This window comes from Perognathus longimembris, chromosome 4 (assembly GCF_023159225.1).
Source record: "Perognathus longimembris pacificus isolate PPM17 chromosome 4, ASM2315922v1, whole genome shotgun sequence".
NCBI classification, from domain to species: Eukaryota; Metazoa; Chordata; class Mammalia; order Rodentia; family Heteromyidae; genus Perognathus; species Perognathus longimembris.
Genome location: NC_063164.1, coordinates 58,286,932 through 58,307,859, shown reverse-complemented (window position 1 = coordinate 58,307,859; position 20,928 = coordinate 58,286,932).

The following is a 20,928-nucleotide window of genomic DNA, read 5'->3' as shown; positions in this document are numbered from 1 at the left end:
GTTGGTATTAGCCACATTGTGAAACAACAAGTAATATTCAATAACTTAAGCCAACTTTACATGCACCATTGGTAGACCTTACCAGGACCTTGATGTTTAGTGAGCATTATTAAACTTGTTTTCTATGTGTTTTCTTCATTCAACCTGGATACTGTAAACTTTATTTAACATGGATTGAAACTGATATATAACCTGAGAAACTTGTAAGCTGAGTGAGAGAGGGTGATATTACCTGTTCTCATCCAACTGAAGGAAATAAGGGAACAATATTAACTGCTAAATTGCCTGAAGGGGAGTTAGGTCTGGAGGAGCAGACTGTGACAATTTTCTGGCATGGGCAATTTTCTGGGCTAAGAAAGACAAAGAATGGGCAGGCACTATGAGAACAAAGACCAACTTCAGGTTAAAGTTTGATGAGTACTAAAGATGCAATCAGATAGTGGTCAGAAGACTATGATTAGCAATAGAGGAGCAAACAAAAGACTCAGAATTGCAGCAATTATTTGCCAACAGCTAATTCTTTTTCAATTATTTTTATTTCACATTATCTACAAATCGTTGTAAAAAGGAGTTTTGGACTCTACAACTGAGTTTGTAAGTATAATACCTCTTGATCAATTTCACCCTTCCACGTTTCTCCCTCATATTTCTAAATCCCAAACATATCCTCAAGTTATGTAGTTTCATTTTCACATGTATACATTAAATATAGTGGATGTAGTTACCCACCTTTCCTCACTCCATTCATCTGTGTCCCCTTCTCTTGACTACCCCCTTGACAAATCATGTTTCATCTTCCTAGTATTCATTTTGATAAATTGGTCACATAATTAAAAAAAACTATTGAGATGTAATTGCTTAACTGCACATTTGTAAGGTATAATATTTGATAACTGTTGACCTATGTGTAATACTTACAAAGTCATCTTGATAATTCAAATAGAGAATATATATCCATCATCTCACTATATTAATCATTGTCTCCCTTCTTCTGACCCTTGATATCCCTCCTCTCTTCCACATACCTCTACAACCTTTACACCCATCTTCATGAAATCACAGATCTTATTTCTTTTACCATAAATTATATTATCCTTAAATCATGGACTATATGTAATCCACCTCAGTTAGCACAATTGTTTTCATGATCAAATATCTTTTTACATGTATTAATAGTTGTGTTCATTGCTGAGTAGTATACTATTGTTTGAATATGGTAAAACTATTTTAACCATCTATAATCTTTTTATTCTATTTTGCATATTTATAGAAAATAAGCCTCCAATGAATAATAATCTCCATATCTTAGTCCATTGGTCTGCTGTAAAAATTGTTGTACACTGGGAAGCTTGTAATCAATGGAAATGTATTGCTAATAGTTCTGGAATCTGTGAAGTTCAACACTAATACAGAAGTGAAATGTTGAACTCTTTTTACGTTCCTATTACGAATTTTGTTTTTCATTCTTTCATTTTCTTTCTCTTGATTTCATTGTTATTTTCAAATAATTGTTCAAACATTTCAATTAACCATGTCCATTTAAGTGACAACCCATCTTGTTCAGTTATGCCTTCCATCATTCTTCCTTGCAAATATATCCCCCCTTCCCCACCAGTCATATCAATTTCCTAGTTCCATCTTCACTTATGTACACTGAGTGTTATGACTGCATTCAACCAGGAGTCCTTTCTCCATTTGACCACATCACTTCCATGAGAAACCATGGAAAATGTCACAGTACAGACATGTTTCACCTTCCTGCTACTTGTGTTGCTAACCTGGGTGTTAATTGCTCAAATGAGTAATACCATGAAATCCCACTCTTGTGTACATCATATTTTGGTTAATTTGAAAATATTGACTCACACATGCATCTCTTTTGTTTACTTAGGGAAAACAAGATAAATCTGGTCTTTTTATTATGTGACATCATGCCAGAAACAGAAGTTATAATCCATAGTGGAGGAAAACATTTAAAAAATATTCCAAGTGGGAGAGGGAGACGTCTGAATCATGGTATTGTATAATAATTACTGGATCTTGATATACCTCTGTCTACAACCATGGGTACATGTAGCTACAAAGGAGTTTTTTCCCTCTCATTTTATTTGTTAATTCTTTAAATTAACATAATCAAATACAAATAAGAGTAAGAAACTGTAATTTTTTTTGAATATTTCCTTAAATACTTTAATAAATTTTTTGTTTTTAAATTATCATTGCTTTTTATCTCAAAATTGTACAAGTTGGTTACAGTTTAACATGTCCATTATGTGTACAGTGCATCTCCATCAGTTACCCATTCAACCATCCTCCTGCTCTCACCTACCTCTTTGTCACAGTCACAGCAAGTTTCCCACTTCATTTTCACGAATGTACATTTAGCATTATGACTATGAATATTCTGACTATATTAGTTCATTATTCCCTTTTCTATTTATCCTCCACCTCCTGTTAACTCACCCATTCAGAACATGTTTCCATTTCCTGATATTCAGTTAACTATCTGTTAGTTGTACAAAGGGTTTGTTCCGCATTGTTTCACACATGCATATACTATACTTTAGTCAATTTGATCATGCATAAGGCCGTGTGTGTACATGAGAAGGTGTATTAGGTGACTAAGATCCACATTTGAGGAAAAAAAAGGGAAGAATTTAAGTGGAAGTATTGAATCTTTCAATCAAATTTGTACCTTGAATACCGATTAGTAATTGGAGTCTGTTTTATGTGACCAGAATGTAGAGACTAATGAAGCCTGAAGAACTATCTAAAGTAATCTATCAGAGAAGCTCTAAAATACTTTGAACATGTGTTGTTTGTCCATTCATTTCTGATAGAGTGCATAAAGTATTATATTTGTATTATATCTTTCTCTTAACAGTTGAAAATTTACTTCAAAGCACATTTTACATTCACTTCAATTTGCTTTTTCCAGAAGCCGTGCGATATATGGGCAATTTCTGATCATGCTGATTAACCAACTACTCTTCTCAGAGCCTTTTTCTGGATCCAAATTCTGGTTATTCATCTCTGCAATGTCTGTCACACTCTGCCATGGGGTAGTTGTGTATTCTTGAGAATATGATAAAGTCTAATTTGGACTTTCCCCAAAGATTCTGCCTCTTTCATTATGCCTTTGACTCTCTGTCTTTCCTCTCAGAATAACCTGAACCAGTATATCCACACCAAGGTCAAATCCTTTATGGGTAGAATTCAGCGTTGGTTGGAGTCAAATGTTAAATACCATTTAGCTGTGACAGATTTTCTTAAATCCTTTTTGTTGTTGTTGTTGTTTTGTTTTTTGTCTTGGAGATGTGAGTTATGCATAAAAATAGGTAAGGATAAGGTTAATCTTCACAAATATCTAGTTTTCCCAAAGGTAATCAGCTTACAAGGTTTATTGTTTGTTGTTTGTTTTAGAACTAGGCAAAGTAAACTATTGTCAGGGAGTCTATTCACACTGCAAAGTAAGACCTTTCACAGTGCCTGTGTACCAGAAACCCTCTCCAGCATCACTTGTTACTGATTCCATTTGACAAGTGGCTGCTTCTCGATAATTACTGTACAAACCATTACTTCCAAAATAAATTAAACTCTCATCACTTTATCCTGCTCTTCCACATTCATTAATAAGAATCTTGTAAAATAGGTGGCTGCACCTGCATTAGTAAATGCAGGCGCTCGTATTAGAAGACTGTGCTTTTGAATATCTTTTGTCTTTGAGAGCTATGTTAAAACAATCTGTGATAAAATTTTCTGTCATTTTTTTTTTAAGGGCAGAGAGGTGGCAGACACAATTCCTAAAATCAAAGGTGGCTTCTAATTAATTGTTGATCAATCAACTGAGTTTAGTTTTTCATATGGGCATTTATTATCCTTTTAGCAACAATTTCAGCAGCTAACTGTTCTTTACATCTAATGCCACACATTTTATTGATTTTCATTCAGTAAAGGCTCTCCTCCTATCTGATATACAGTCTACTCCTACATAGGGCATAAAGGGGACTAGGATGAGGGAAAATTGTAAAAAAAAAATTATTGCTTTGAAACCTGATTATAAATCATGTTTGTAATGATTTGCATTTCTCATATTTCATTTGCAATGTGCTTAATTTACTTCCATGCCTAAGATTTTTATGTTTCAAACTGACATCAACATCACACACTAAATATCTATTAGTCATATGATTTTTCTGAATGACAATAGTCATCTTTTATCTTACACATTCTTAATGATAATAAACAGTTATTATTATTATTATTACTATTATTGTGTATGTCAATTCTGGGGCTTGAACCTAGGGCCTGGACTCTGTCCTTGAGTTTGTGCTCAAAGCTAACACACTATCTCTCGACATAACTCCGTTTGCTTTTTGGGTAGTGCGCTTCAGATAAGATTCTCATGGACTTTTTCTGTCTGGGCTGGCTTCAGGCTATGATCCTCAGACCTCACTCTCCTGAGTAGCTATGATTACAGCATGAATCACCAGCATCTGGGTAAAGTACATTAATTTCACTCATGCAAAATAAATATTTCTGGTCACCACACAAAAAATTTCAAACTGTCTGTTGAGAATTCCCAAACTTTTCTAACATTGATTAATTTATTCTAGTATTAATTCATATATTGATGAATTGATTGTTGGTATGATTAACTTATAGAAGCTATATTACAGATGCCATTTTTTGAATCTATTTCTATGTAAGGATATATATTGGATTAAACCTGGAATGCGTATAATGTGTTAACTGCGGTTGATATGCTCCTTTTTCTTATTTCTCATTGAAATGAATTCCATGAATGCATATGACCATAAATTTATATATGAGTATAAAATTTAATGGCAGCCTGGATCTTGGTGGGCTGAATATTTTACAGTAAAAACTACATGTGTTTACCAAAAGTTACTTTAAAATACTTTTGTAACAAAGTTCCAAATTTTCTCACCTTATTCTGTAAATAACCTTGCCTCTAGAGAGTTTAGAATTACTGCCATAAGACCCCAAAGCAAACAATTATTCTCCAAGACAGCTCTGATATGAGATATAATGTCTCAAAAGATTCTCTGACAAATAGCCTCACCAGCCTGACAGTGTAAAATGAAGCACTTATAGAAAAGCATAGTTTTTCTTTTTAAAAAAATAAAAATCCCTTCCCTGGAAAAGTATTTTATTATAAGGTAAGACATCTATATTTTCTTGATAAAATAGCTGCACCAATTATTTTGAATTCCCAGACTGTCCTGTGGTTCTTCATTTCCCACACTTTAAATATAAAACAACTGTGCAGAAACATTTAGCACTTTACCCAAGGTCATTCTATAGTTTATAAAATAAATCCAAAAACTTTTAATCTTCTGATTCAGAAGTTTTAGATATTGATAAAAAAATAAAGCTATAAGAATTGTAGACATTTGTCCATATATTTAACCGTTCAATCATGACTTTTCTTTCTACTTTTTTTTTTTTTTTTTTGGGTAGTGCTGAAGTTGAAATTGGAGTACCAGCTTTCGTCAACAAGTACTCTACTATGTGAATCTGCCACTCATTCTCTTTTTTGTAATGTTGTTTCTTAGTTTTAGATAGGGCTTTCATATTTTGCCCAGTTTTAGCTTCCTACCTGTATTCTCTTGATTATTATTGCTTGCCACTCTGCTTAGCTCTTTCCACATTCTTTCTCTTCATTTTTCCATAATTTCTCAAATTGAATTTTATATCTACAATAGTATCAGCCTCACTTAGTTCCTACCATTTCATGTTCATTTTTTATTGGTCATTATAATGCAAGATTTCTCTGTTCAAAATACAGATGAGAGGAATGTTATAAAATCCTAATCACATTTATGTAGAAGGAACCCTATTGGTTTGTTTGTTAGTTTTGGGGACCACGTCTTGATATGTTTCTCATGCTGGTCTTAAATTTGTGTCCTCAAGAATCAGTTCTCTCTCAGCTTCCCAAGTGGCTAATGTGCCACAATGCCTACTAGAATAGAACACTTGTGTTATTATATTTCTTCTTCCTTTACTCCAGAAAGCAAATGAACGCAATACTTCAAGTCTCAAAGTTCCAATAGGTGGAGGGTTTGTGGTAACAAACAAAGTAATATGTTAAATATATATTAATATAACTAGATAGAATCTTAACAAAAATAGGAGATAATCAATTCTTCAGAAATAATTCATAAGCCTTTATGTTAGTCAAATTATTTTGTAACTATAAGGACAGAGAAGGATAAATCAATTTTCATGGGCTCTTTTTGCATTGGGAATAATTAGTTTTTAAATTTTAGAGAAATTTTGGCTGTGAATAAATTGAAAAAATCTTCCAGTGGACAAAGTATTTCAATGATTTCAGACTTCGGAGTGCTCTAAACTCATTTTTTTAAACTTTGTTCTTTATTGCCAAACTGAAATGCAGAGGAATTACAGTTTCATAGGAGTGAGTACATTTCTTGTTCAACTTGTTACCTCCTCCCTCATTTTCCCCCAACCTCCTATCTCCCCCTTTCCCATCATATTAAGTGAGGTGACCCAGACCCAAAGAAACATAAACCTTGTGGTGTCCCTCATAGGGAATAACTTGTACATGATTAGACAAGTTATAGCAGAAGATCACAATAGCCCAATAGCTATACCCTTATGAACACATAAGGTGATGCTAAGTGAAAGGAACTCCACATTATGGAAACAAGTGTTATATCATTGTTGTATTTATTTTCAACATGCCATGTGAAACTCAAAAATTTTTATCCTCAGTTTGTTCTAAAAATATTCCCTTTGTAAAATTTTCTCATTGATCTGAGCAATTTAATCTGAAGTGATGCAAAATCCTTACCATGTAATCCCCATTAAAATGTACAAGAATTGAAATATGTGCCTGTTTGTTTTTTACAATAATTACCTTTTTTTTTTACTTCAACAAGAACTCAGTGAAAAGATTTTAGATAGTCTTCCATGAGGAAAGCTTCTGATAAATTTCTTGGGCTCATCGGTTTTTGCTGGAAGTGTAGTGCTTAGTTTTGCCATGGTGAATGCATCTTATAATGAACACAAAGTATTTTCTCATCTGCAGCCTAAAAGTTTGTCATTGACTCATAAAAATCATTAATAAGCTCAGTTTGCCCAGCTCTAATATGAGTACGATGAAAAAGATTTATAAGACTCCCTGAAATGATAAAATTTCTTGCAATAAATTTGCTAGGAAACACTTTCATTGTCTGCACAGATCTTAAGTTAAGCCTATGTCATCAAACAAAATGCCAATAACAATGAAGAACAAATTAAATTGCTACAGACTTTCTTTGAAGTAAAATCAGTCCAAAATTAGTTGTTCAAGCAATCCTATGAAACCATGAGAGCCCATGTAACATACACACCCCATGTCTTAGAGGTGCTAAACATATTAATTTGAGTTCATGACAGTGACATATTTTCATCACTTTTATGAAACTGAAGTTAAAAGATACTTTTTCATATCATACAACTTAGTATGTGTAAATACAGAATTACATATAGACCATTTTGTTATCAACATAGGTAACTAGGGACTCTATCTATAGTTATATGTAATATAACTATGTATCATACTTTATTCACACTTATCTCTTATGTATGTAAGTGTGTGCATGTGTGTTTGTGTATTAACTCCAAAACAAAATCAAAATAATAGAGTGATAAAATAATACAATGAATCTTCTTGGATTTTGTTTGTTTTAGGAATTTATTCTAGTTTCTCCATAAAGTTATTTCTGATCCTTTGAATTTGGTTTGTTTCTTTGATTTTCTACAGAATTTTAACAAATGTGCTTCCAATGATGTTCAGCTTATTATATCTTGTGTACTTTTGTATACTTGCTATATATAATTGTGTACTTTTCATACATATTTCTGTACAGCCTTGTTATAATATAAGCCTGTGTTAGTTTCTCAGGACTGGCACAGTTGAGAAAAAGAATGCAAAGGAGTACAGACCCATTTTGACTTGCAGCTTCAGAAGTTTAGTACATAGTCACTTGGCTTCATTTGTGGGTCTATACTGAAGCAGTATATGATGATGTAAAAGCATGGTAGAAAGCTATAAAGTAGAGAGAGAAAGAGAGAGAGAATATATCCAGTGGTCTTCTTCCTCCAACCAGACCTGACTTCCTACTTTCCACAGTCTCCCAATAACAACAACAAATTATGAGCCCATCAATGAGTGACTCATCTTCTAGCTTTAGAATGTTGTGATTCCATCATTTCCCAAACACTTAGTAGTAGAAACCAATCTTTTATTTTATATTTATTTTTTAAAATTTATTTTCTGCCAGTCCCGAGGCTTGAACTCAGAGCATGAGAACTGTCCCTGGCTTCCTTTTGCTCAAGGCTAGCACTCTACATCTTGAGCTACTGTATCACTTCTACTTTTTTCTGTTTATGTGGTGCTAAGGAATCGAACCCAGGGCTTCATGAATGCTAGGCAAGCACTCTACCATTAAGACACATTCCCAGCACAGGAACCAATATTTAACACCTGAACCTTAGAGACATTTCAAATTCAAACAGTAGCAAAACCTTCAATTGGGTAGACAGTAATAAGTTGTTTCACATGATCATTAAAGGGACTAATCCATTTCTTATAAAGAATAGACATATAATAGATATCTCTTGAAATTAGCTGAATTGAGACTCAGTGAGTTGAATAACATAGTCTACATACAGCCTTTAAGCTTTAAGTCTGCACATTTGGCTGAATTGTTAGAGATATTCTCAGGAAACTTAGGAGAAATTAATTCCTTATCTTTTGGCATGTACAAAAATAACATGATCTCAAAATTATTTTAGGACATTATGTGGAATTACTTGCAGTACAGAATATCTAATTTAATTGCATTCGTGTGTTGGTAAAACATACATAATGTGAATTGTTGAGGGTTAAGCTGCTAATTTTCTCTTAAGTTTCTGTGACTATTAATAACTCAGTAGATAAATTTCTGGAACTTTAGAACTGTGTATAATTTAGTTACTCATTACAAGTCTAAAAGGTGTATTGATTATTTTATGATTTATTTTGCTACAATTTCAGTAATACACCTAAAAACCTTTGGTAAGTATGTCACAGATAGTATTGGTCCAGACTGAGACTTTACAGAGAATGAAGATAAACTCTTCCCCATATCGAAGCACTTTCAGTTTAGTGGGGACATGAAGTGATTGTTTATTAGCCCAAAGGAAGAATATATTCAACAGAGGAATGGTGTAAGGAAAATCTTTGCATAGGAGATAACTTCTATAAAGTAAGATTGAGTAAGAAGTATCTGGCTTACTTTATGTTGGAGAGAGAAGGGAGATTTTGAGCAGAAGAAAGAGTAGTATGTTTTGTTTCTCACTGAAGTTATATAATAAAATTGCTGAACTTGGAAATGGCAAGCAAGGAATTTTTGAAACAGAAGCAGTAGAGAACAGGAGCGAAATGTATAGGTCAGATGGAGAAGAGAAACATTGGTGATCACATTGAACTGTGTCAAGAAAGAGGTATTTTTACAATTAGTCCTACTTCTCTCAAATCCAGAAAAAAGTCAGGGAATACAGCAATGGTAGGGAGAGAATCAAAAATCAAGATTAAAGAAACATAACTTGATCATAAACTGACAAAATGGCATAAGAGGATTTAAGCCTAGAATAGGTTCACTTTTCTTAGGTTAGTAGAAGGAATGTATCATAGATGGGAAGATAAACTGGGAATCTCAGCACACAGGTGGTAGCTGAAACCAGAAGCACAAAACTATGGAGAAGATTCAGATTAGGATTAACAGTGCACCAAGACAAATATTATTGATTGGAGAACAATATCAGAGTGAACAACCCCTTACAGAGACAAAAAGAAACATCAGGGATGTAAAAGGAGATTCACAATAATATGGTGGTCATAGAAAATAAAGCAATAAAAAGCTTCAAGACTGATTGAATGACCATGAGAGTTAGTTTATACTATTACGGCTATTGTTGAAGAGAATAATAAGAACAAAAAGAGTTGAAGAAGAAAACGCAGGTGTTTGTTTGTTGATGTTTTAATTTGCTGGGCCAGACAATTCTTCCAAATGTCTTGTATGCATCTTCTTATCCACTCTTCCAAACAACCATGTGAAACAAGTACTTTTAAAGGAAAATTGCATGATCCACAATCATGGAATCTCTATGGCATCTAGATCAGGAAATGTCAGCCAATTAGTTCTTTATGGTCCTTAGTCACTTTATACAGCCCATAATAATAATGAATTTCCAAAACAGACAAGAGTTTTGATAGAATTTTTAGTATTTCCTCTTGGGAAAACTATGGAGATATTAGACAATGTCCCTTATAAGCCTGAGAACATCAAGGATGACTATTTAGATCATGTCCCACCCCCTGAACTTACTAAGTATTTTTACAGTCACCTACTCAAAGACATAGTGTTTGATATTTATTGCTGCTTCTAAAGCTCTACCACACAGAAATTTTAAAGTTGCCACTGGTCACAAAAACTGTGCTAATTAACATATAACAGGATCATGAACGTGAAAATACTTTATAGTCTGCAAATACCAAATTAATTATTCTTTAAATATACCACTTTATCGGATTCTCCCTTCAGTGCTGTGTATTCCCTAAATGAATACTGGAAATGATTTCTTTTTTATTCCTTTTAGGTTTTGCATTGAGAAATGGAAGAACTTCAAAACATAAACATTAGTATTCCCCAGGCACTCTGTAACAGCCCATCTATTCTCAACCCCCCCCCCATGACCTATTTGTTAAATCTATTGTTCATTTTAATATGAGATATACTAATTAACTTTAAAAAACCACCTCTCCCTTTATAATCCTGGGAAGCATTGAGTATTAAAATTATGTTGGCTAACTAGTCAATGAGCAGCTTCAAGACAGAAATTATACTGTAAATTCCCAAGACACTTCAACAGGGAAGATATGTTGAAGTTTGTGCAAGCAACCGCAATGTCTAATTAATAGTGCAATAATTCTGATACTGGTTTTGTTTCTTATAAGCAAGCACAGTAAAGGGGAAAATATACACCAAATTGACCCTCAAAATATTAGATAAGTCATATACTGTATTTCCCTCCATGTGCCAAAAGACAATTTTTTTAGTAAAAGCTTTTTTAAAGGCTTTTGGGAAAATGGATATTTTCCAAATATGAATTTTACCTTCATGCAAAATGGAAGGTTAGATAAATTGACTATGAGATTTTCTACAATATGGTCCTTTGAGAATTATATCTGTTTGTTATAAATAACAGCAGAGAAATGTAAGTGAAAATATAATTTATAAGATATTTTATATTTCTATAATATTCTTCTAAACACATTATATATGGAATACATTTGATATGTTTGTAATAAAGACTAAAGTAAGCATGCTCTTGGTGCCCTAAATAAATAGGGAAAGTTATAACTGGATATCATCATTATCAATTTAATTAGGTTTTAAAAGAGAAAGTCAGACTACCTCACCCTTGGAAAGAGACATCAGTTCACACCAGGGAAGTTGGCCTATGCCATTTCTGAGCCCAAGATAGTGTATATTCCTCCCAAGAGTGGGAGTTTACGTTGTCAGATCTATAGAAACAAAAGAAACTTCATAGCAACTTGTAACAGTGACATTTTATTTTTTATATAAATTTCAGAAAAAAAATAAAATGACAGGAGTTGTGTTGAGAAAATGCTTGAATGATTTCTTCCATTTGGACTTCTGATTTTTGTTTTCACTTCAAGGTTTATAAAAGGAATTAATAAGCTCAAGACCTGAAAAAGAAGACTGTCATCTTTTCATGAACAAAACCCCCAAAATATCATAAATGATGAAATCAAGCTTTTCACAAAGTGGTTTCTCTAACTTTTTATGAACAAAATTCCCTCTCGTTATGGGAAATAAGAGAATTTTTTCTTCATGAGAGATAATGTTAGGTGAACTTTAACATTTGCTGATATATTGTTCAAGAAACAGATATTAATATCATCTAACTTATACTTAATGGTAAAACAAATAAAATAATTTAGGGATATCTCTTTTTCCAGATTTCATTTAACATTTCAAGTAGCAATAAGATGAACTTTCAAAAATATTGAGAAATATTTTCTACATCTGTGGTAATTTCTCATTATTTCAATTATCAGTTATTTAGATATTTTCTTATTATTAAGAACCTGCTTTCTTAAAAAAAATCAGACTAAGGTGTGTTATCTCAATTTGTTTCACTTTAATTCATCAAGTTCTGAGCTTCAGAGATGATCTTGGAACAAGAACATTAAGACATCACCTTCTCTCACTTCAGCACAGAAGAGACTAACCTGTATTCACCACATATTGAAGTACTTTTTAAAATAAAATACTCTAGTAATAAAGAAGAAAAAATACCTGTGCTTCTATTTGGCCTGGGCTTGTGATACTTAATAGCATTTTAAAAATCAAATCCTTTGCCCAACTGTTCTCTCACAAGCCCTTATCCCCTTTCTTCTTGCAGCCAGATATCACTTATAAATGAACATTAGATTATGTCCTTCCCAGGCTCACATCCTCTGATAGCTTCCTGTTGCACTTAGAATAAGACCCAATGGTTTCTCTATGGCATGCACAGCCCTCCCTTTATGATCTAGCTCTGGCCTTTCCAACCTCATCGTTTTTGTTCCTTGCTCTACTCCAGCCAGGCTGATCTTTTCTGTTCTTCACAGTCAAACCCAAATCCACCACAGATCCTGGCATCTGCTTTTTGTATTGCTGAGAAAGTCCCCTCTCCTGTCTTTGAATAGCTCACTCCTTTGTTCATTCAGAGAGCAACACAAATGCCACCTTCTCAGAAAGGCCTTCTTGGACGTCACTGCTTAAAGGGATCTCCATAGAAACACACTGTTTTATAATCTTCCTAGTGTTATCTAAAAACACTGTACTCCTTCTTTTATGGTCTGTCCTGTCACAACCACAGTGAGTCCATGGAATGTTGCATGGACTCCGTGAAGAAGCTGTAGTCTGTGAGCTGGCTCTACTGCATCCCCTATTCCAGAACAGAAGCGGGAGATCCAGCATCACAAACCAAGAAACAATAATCTATATATCTCCAGATTCTTTCTTACTTTTAAGTAAATAGCAAAGAATCTGCTCTACTTTTATCATGTACAAGTCAATATACCAACTTCTATTTTGGTGTAGTTTTACTAATTTAAGAATCTTCTCTTAAAAGAAGGTCAAATCTAATATAATGAATGGAAAAAACAACAACAACAACAACAGTGTTTGGGTCAGCAATTCCTTGGAGTCTTTGGCCAGTGCTCTTAGATTTTCCTAGCACTAAATTCACAAATGTAAGGAAAATTAAAAATAAATCACCTCTCCCTCTTTTTTTTTAGCAGTCCACTGTCTTTGAGTGTTCCCCAAAGAGGGTACACAGGGTCAGCTTGCACATAAGCAGCAAGGTTGAAGCACTATTTCAATGGTGGTGTAATCTTCTCTTTATGGGAAGGCTAACATTCTAGTATTATTAAAAATGCAAACCAATAAGACGTATAATGGCTTGCTTATTGCTAACATTTATGCAAAACCACTTAAAATGTTAAAAATATTAATCTCCTACCCTATGTAGCAATTAATGCTACACAGACAACTACAATTGTTTTGTTTCCTACTGGAAAATCACCAGCAATCCACGTTCTCCACTTCTACTTAATTAACACAACTATATATATCCTTCAAAGTCACAGGAAACCATTGTAATTGCTTTTGTAAATTCAATGTCTCAAATGGAGGACAGATTGCTAAATTAAACACAAGTAATTTGCAGCTTAAGGAAATAGAAAAACATATACATACTTACCTCTATATAGTATCAGGTGATATAGAGGTCAGAAAAAGAAAGGAAAAAGTAAGATTTCTTGCACTTAAAATTCTTCCTCTTTGCAGATGTAAGAAATGTATTAAAAGGCTAATTTTAAAGAAAAAATCATATAATATAAATTAATTATACTTTATGATCAGCTATTAAGTGCTTGACATCATAAATGTATGCAGAATATATCAGGAATCAAAGACACTGTGTATGTGGGTAGAATAAATGCTAAAGAGTTTGAAAAGCAGAAAATAATTATAGATTGATTAAACAAGGTAAAAAAAATTATACTTTTTGTTTCTAAAGAAAACAAAACAAGAAAGTTGTAAGCAGGAAAGAAATCAGAGTTGTGCAATATATAGTCATTATTTACCGATTCTGTATTTGCAAATTTGCCTACTCACTAAAATATATCACCAAATACCCATGAGGCTGTCTGAGTCTTTATAGACATGCATATGTACAGAAAAAAAATTGCATGGCCCACATTTGTATCATAGGCCAAGCAAGGAGAAACTCTGCCTTTTGATTCAGTTCTCATAGTAGTAACAAATGTCATTCATGGTGTGTTTATTGCTATGGGTTTTGCATTTTTGAGCTTGTGATGATAATTTTACTGTTTAAAATAGCCCCAACTAAGTACAAGAAAGCTGTAATGGGCCGCAAGAGAAAATATTTATGCTAAACTACACTAAGGCCTGGGCTATGGTATGGTTGGCAGTGAGCTCAATATGAATGAATTGGAACTATACATTATACAAATGGACACTAAAATAAAACCCACAGCACAATACTGATATTATGTAACTAGTTGATAAAAATATGATCAGAGGCTTGTTGAAATCAAATCCTGTACTTTATGTAAGAGCAATTATTCAGTATTTGCCAATTCCATTTTGTGACCAGACCATTTCATAGAACAATAGTACCTTGATAATGTAGTCTGTATGTGTGTTTGTATGGTTATGTGTGTGTACATGTATACTCGTGTGAGTGTGTGAATGTATGTTTGGGGAGACGACAGACAGGAAGGAAGTTGACAAATGTTGACTACTTATCTAAGAACAGAATTTAAATGAACAAGTAGACAACAGTATTGGAAGAACAAACAAAACTTTATTCTTAGTGATAAAAAGGATATAGATGGACACAACTGAGAGAGAACTTCAGGAACATTCCTGTGTTGCTGCATAGGAGACATAAAGGAATCTACTAAAGGTTCAAGAGCAGGACTCTGGAACTCAGTGCAAATAATAGCTCTCATCTTTTTCTTCAGATTTTATTCTTCTCCAAGGTGAAAAATAAAGTTTCCTCTTCAGAGAAGTCTCTTTTTAGGTCTTTCGAACATTTGTTGAGGGGGAAGTTGGTTCTTTGAGAATTTGTTTTGGAGGAATTTAATTTTTTTTGAGTTCTATGCATATTTTAGATATGAGGCCTTTTTCTGTTGTATGGCTGGAAAGATCTTCCCCCCAATCTGTGGGCTTTCTATTTATCTTGCAAGCTATGTCCTTTGTCATGTCTGCAGTTTTATGCAATCCCATTTGTCCAAACCTTCTTTGATTTGTTGTGCTTCTGACATTTATTAAGAAAGTTTCATCCTGTGCCAAGGAGCAATGTTTTCAGGGTATCTGCCTGTACCTCAAGGTCTTTGATTCATTTAGAATTGATTCTGGTGCAGGGTGATATATAGGATCTAGTTCTAGTTTGTTACAAGTGTTGAACCAATTGTGCCAGCACCATTTGTTGAAGAGGCTTTTTTCCGTCCTATTTTGTTAGCTCCTTTATCAATGATTAAGTAGCCATAGATCTGTGAGTTCATTTCTGGGTCTTCAGTTCTATTCCATTTGTTTTTAGGCCTGTTCTTGTGCCAATATCAAGCTGTTTTTATTTCCATAGATTTGTAATAGAGATTGAACTTTGGCATTGCAATTCCTTCAGCACAGTTCTTCCTGATTAGGATTGTCTTTGCTATTCGGGTCTTTTATTTTTTGCTTCACCCCAGTAAGAATGTCAATTATCAAGAAAACTAACAATAGAGGCTGGCAGGGATGTGGCTAAAAGGGAACCCTACTACACTGTTGGTGGGAGTGTAAACTTGTTCAAGCACACTGGAAAGCTCTAAAGTAGAGCTCCCTTATGACCCAGCAACCTATCTTTGGGGCATTGATTACAAGCAAAATCATACTAAAGCTACAAGCCCAGCTATGTTCATCGCAGCACAATTTACCATCTCTAAAATATGGAGCCAAATTAGATGCCTCTCAGTAGATGAATGGATCAAGAAAATTTAGTGCATAGAAACAATGGAATTTTGTGCTTCTATAAGAAAGAATGACAGGGCCCCATTCATGAGGAAATGGAAAGACTTGGAAAAAATCATGCTAACTGAAGTGAGCCTCATTGGAAATAATTAGTCCTTGACTAGGATAGTCATAGCAGAGGATCACAGTAGCTCAATAGCTATGTACATATGAATACATAAGATGATGCTATGTGAAATGAACTCCAAGTTTTGGAAATAAGTGGTTTATCTTTCTTGTTGTTATTTTCAACATGTCATATGAAATTATGCCTCTTTCTTTTTCTTTCTTTCACATGATTTTACTCCTGATGTTACTGTAACTGATTTTGGTACCCTGGGTATTGTATGTACATATATCGAACTAGGGAAGGTGAACACCAAAAGGAGAGACAACGGGTCAAAGGTGAACCAGTGCAAAAGCAATACTTACTTCTATTATTGATGATCCTCTTGTATCACCTTCCTGTGGTTGTACCTGCACGATCTCTGTATCTTATCTGCGTACATTGAAAACCGTGTATACAGGTATTAGAACTAGGAAACTGAAAGGGAATACCAAAATCGAGAGACACAGGGTAAAAAGAGAAACAATTACAAAAGCAATACTTGCAAAACTCTTAAGTGTAAATCTACTGAACAACTTATGGGAGGAAAGGGAAAGGGGGGGGGGGAATGAGGGAGGAGGTAAAAAAAACAGCACAAGAAATGTATCCAATGCCTAAGGTATGAAACTGTAACCACTCTGTGTATCAGTTTGACAATAAAAATAAAAAAAAAGAAAGGACTTTGCTGAGAAAAAAAAATTAATCCATTAAAAAAAAGAAAGAAAAAAGACAATATGCTGTGGACCATCAGTACAACTCGGGAGAGGGTGGGGAGGTAACTGGAGGAGAAGGGAGTGGGGAGAAAAATGAGGGAGGAGGTAAAAGTTTGATAAGAAAGGTACTCACTGCCTTACATATGAAACTGGAAACCCTTCTGTACATTATTATTATTTTTTTTTATTTTTATTTTTTGGCCAGTCCTGGGGCTTGGACTCAGGGCCTGAGCACTGTCCCTGGCTTCCTCCCGCTCAAGGCTAGCACTCTGCCACTTGAGCCACAGCGCCGCTTCTGGCCGTTTTCTGTATATGTGGTGCTGGGGAATCGAACCTAGGGCCTCGTGTATCCGAGGCAGGCACTCTTGCCACTAGGCCATATCCCCAGCCCCTGTACATTATTTTAACAAAAATAAATACAAAAAACGATAGCTGGTCTTAGTTTTTTTTTTTTTTTTTTTTTTTTTTTTTTTGGCCAGTCCTGGGCCTTGGACTCAGGGCCTGAGCACTGTCCCTGGCTTCTTCCCGCTCAAGGCTAGCACTCTGCCACTTGAGCCACAGCGCCGCTTCTGGCCGTTTTCTGTATATGTGGTGCTGGGGAATCGAACCTAGGGCCTCGTGTATCCGAGGCAGGCACTCTTGCCACTAGGCTATATCCCCAGCCCCTGGTCTTAGTTTTATTTTGACATGAATGACTCATGGAAATCTGATGAATATAGTTATCGATTTTACAAATTAGTATTCAGAATTAGATGAGATAATAGGAAATACTTATTCAAAGAACTTTACTCCATTTTTTGCCTCTTGTCAAAGGAATTCTGGTAAAAGTTCATATTTTCTTTTTTTGTGTTGGTACTGGGTCTTGGACTCAGAACCTTGTTCTTTTCCTGAGCTTTTGTGGTTCAATGGCTACACTCTACCATTGAGCCACACCTCCATTTCTTTTTTTGCTAATTAATTGGAAATGAGAGTAGAACATACTCCCACATTTTTGATTGCTCAACATAAGATAAAAGAGTAAATGCTTTACTACTTAGACTTGCTTTGAACCATGATTCTCAGATCTCAGCTTCTTGATTAACTGGAATTCCACATAGAAGCCACTGGTACCCCCGAAAATTTCTTATTTTCACCCAGAGAGGTTTACCATTTTTTTTATGTTAAGCTCATTCAGATAGCTAATTAAAATGTTATTAAGTACAAACCACCTGATCTTTTTGCAAATGAGGCTTATTTTACGTTTTAATTCCCACAATGCTACATTTTATATATTTATATTGACTATGATATAATCTTTATTTTCATCAATAAGAGTTTACTAATTAATAATACTAATGTTATTTTTATAAGGATTCCATCAATAAATGTGTGTGATTGTTGTTTTTAAGTTTTGTAGTTATATATATTGGGACACATCGCAAGAAGAGACAAGACTATCAGTGAATTGTCCAAAGTATACTTTATTTATTGTAACTTTAAAGGCTACAGAACATAGCCATAAAAACTAACCTTGCTGAATTTCATAAATATTACAATTAAGTGAAGAAACTCTTCAAAAAAACCCATTAGATTTCCCAAATTTAAATGCCTATTTTTACCCATTTCTAGAGTAAGATAAAGGTATTTCTCATCATCAAAGTGCAGGGTCAATGCATGAGAACACCATTAAACTTCAGTCATGTTGATGTGGTAACTATCTCGTGTCTATATAATTCAAAGTTATTTTTAAGCAACTTAAGTGTTTCAATTCATACTAAACATTTACTAAAGATTGTCTATCAAATTTACTGCAACATACTAAATGACCAGCACAACTTGATTTTAAATAAGTTATGTAGAAAAAGTATTTTCTAAAAACATCACTTTCAATTTTAAATCATTAAAATCCTTTTAGAATTGGCAGGTATGTAAACATAGTTTAAATTTAAAAGCAATTCCTAAGGAGCTATTTGGTGCTAAAATTTTTTAAAAGGTAACTTTGTACTATACTTCTGTATTTCTTGTTGCCCAAAGTTAGTGAACAAGCCAATAACAGTGTGGAAACAGTAGAAGAATTTCAAATCAGAATTTGAACACTTTCTGTTCCTTGATAAAAGTTTTGATCTGTTAAAAGTACTAGTGGCCAACATGTCATTTTGTGAACAAGACCTGCAGGTCCGTGCAAGGTAACATTGGAAGTTCACCTGGAAGGTGAAATTTGGAATTGGGAAAGATTGGCTGAATCACCAATGAAAGCAGAAATCTGAGATAGAAGACAAAGAGCTATTGATGGCCTTTGTCTGTCTGTGGCAGACAGAAGCCTAAGAGAAGGGTGACTGCTCTCTCTTAGTGTCATGGCAGTCACATGATAGAAAGTTCTATGTTTGTTTCTGACATTAGGCACACAAAACCCTTTTGAGTGCTGAATTAGGCTCCTGTTTTGAGCCTTCAAGCTGCTCCTCATTCCTATTGATGGGCACTGATCTGATTGCAGCCTTTTTCATTTGATGGTGTTAACTGTGTGTGGAATGGGGAAGAGGGGGTGGAATGGCTGAGAAGGGACCACGGTCCTTTTCTCCCTTGGGTTCAAATATCTTTTTGGAATTTTCTTTCTTTTCTTTCATATTTTTTTCCTTTTTCTTGTCTCAGGAGCTTCCCAATCTCTTAGCTTTCATGAAGATATGTTAGGCCTTCTAAAACCAGTTTAGCAAAAGGCTCTTTTTTTCTTTTTCCCCTGGAGAATGATACAACACTATCACCACGATTCAGCTTTGCTTGTCTGGGTCTGTGCAAATTGTGAAGGAAAGAGTGCTTTGAGGAAACCCTGCCTCCTCCCTTTGGTCCCTGTGATCTCAACTCACTTGAGGTTCTGAGGCTAAAAATTCGATGACTCGGCAGGAAAAGATAAATCCATTTTTAAAGGCATGGTGAAGATTGCATTCTTGTTGAGGGAGTCATATACTGAGGGAAAAACTCGTCACTTTTAAATCCCTTCATTATGATAGACTTTAAACATATACATTCATTTTGAATTAAAAGATTCCAGAGAAATGAGAATAATTTCTCCTTTGGGTGTCCAGTCTTTGAAGTGGAGAAATGTGGAACTAAAAGCAAATAGCATAACCTGTTTTAATCAAAAGGAGTCTAGCAAGAAACAATCAATTAAAGAACAGTCTGATTCCCTGCGACATCAATGTATGAAAATCTGTTAGACGCCAGATTGTGTCTCAAGACACATATGATGAACTGAACAAAATGACCTGCTAATAGCTTTTACGGGTAATAAATGCATCATGTTATTGGTAATTCTGCAGATGGTAAATCAAGCTAATATTGAAGCTGAAACAAGCTACTTGTTAAATATAGCTCAAAATGACTCTGTTATTCAAGAACTGTATTGCACAGAAAAGAAAGATGATTACGCCTTACATTTCTAAGCAACTTAAATAGATCAACATTCCCTCCTGCTACAGAGGCACTTTAAATTTTAAATCCTTTAGAACAAGCAGGTCTGAAATAAACCTAAACCACATAATGTTATGTTTATTTAGATTATGAGTAGGAGCTGGTACGTTAAAACCTATGCTGAAATGGAAGAATGACTCCACTGCATACAATGCACATTAAGTGATATTTCTGACCCACATTTGGAAAGCTAACCTGGCAAATCTGAACTTTTGAGCAAAATCCACATTATAAATATTGGAGGGATGATCATACCATTCATATTATAGATATTCTTGGACTGTCTGATACATAAAGAATAATTTAGTTTCCATTTTATCACTGTAAAATCTGATATAGGAGGCAACACAATAGCCCAAGACAATAGTTCTATAGAAATAAAAGACTATGATGTTCAAATCAAAGAAAAAAGTTAGCTTTGCAGCTAGAAAGGTCATGTTATAGAATCACAAAATGAGTTTCTCCCATCTTTGAGTTGCTTTATATTTTTATCTGAAATTTTAAT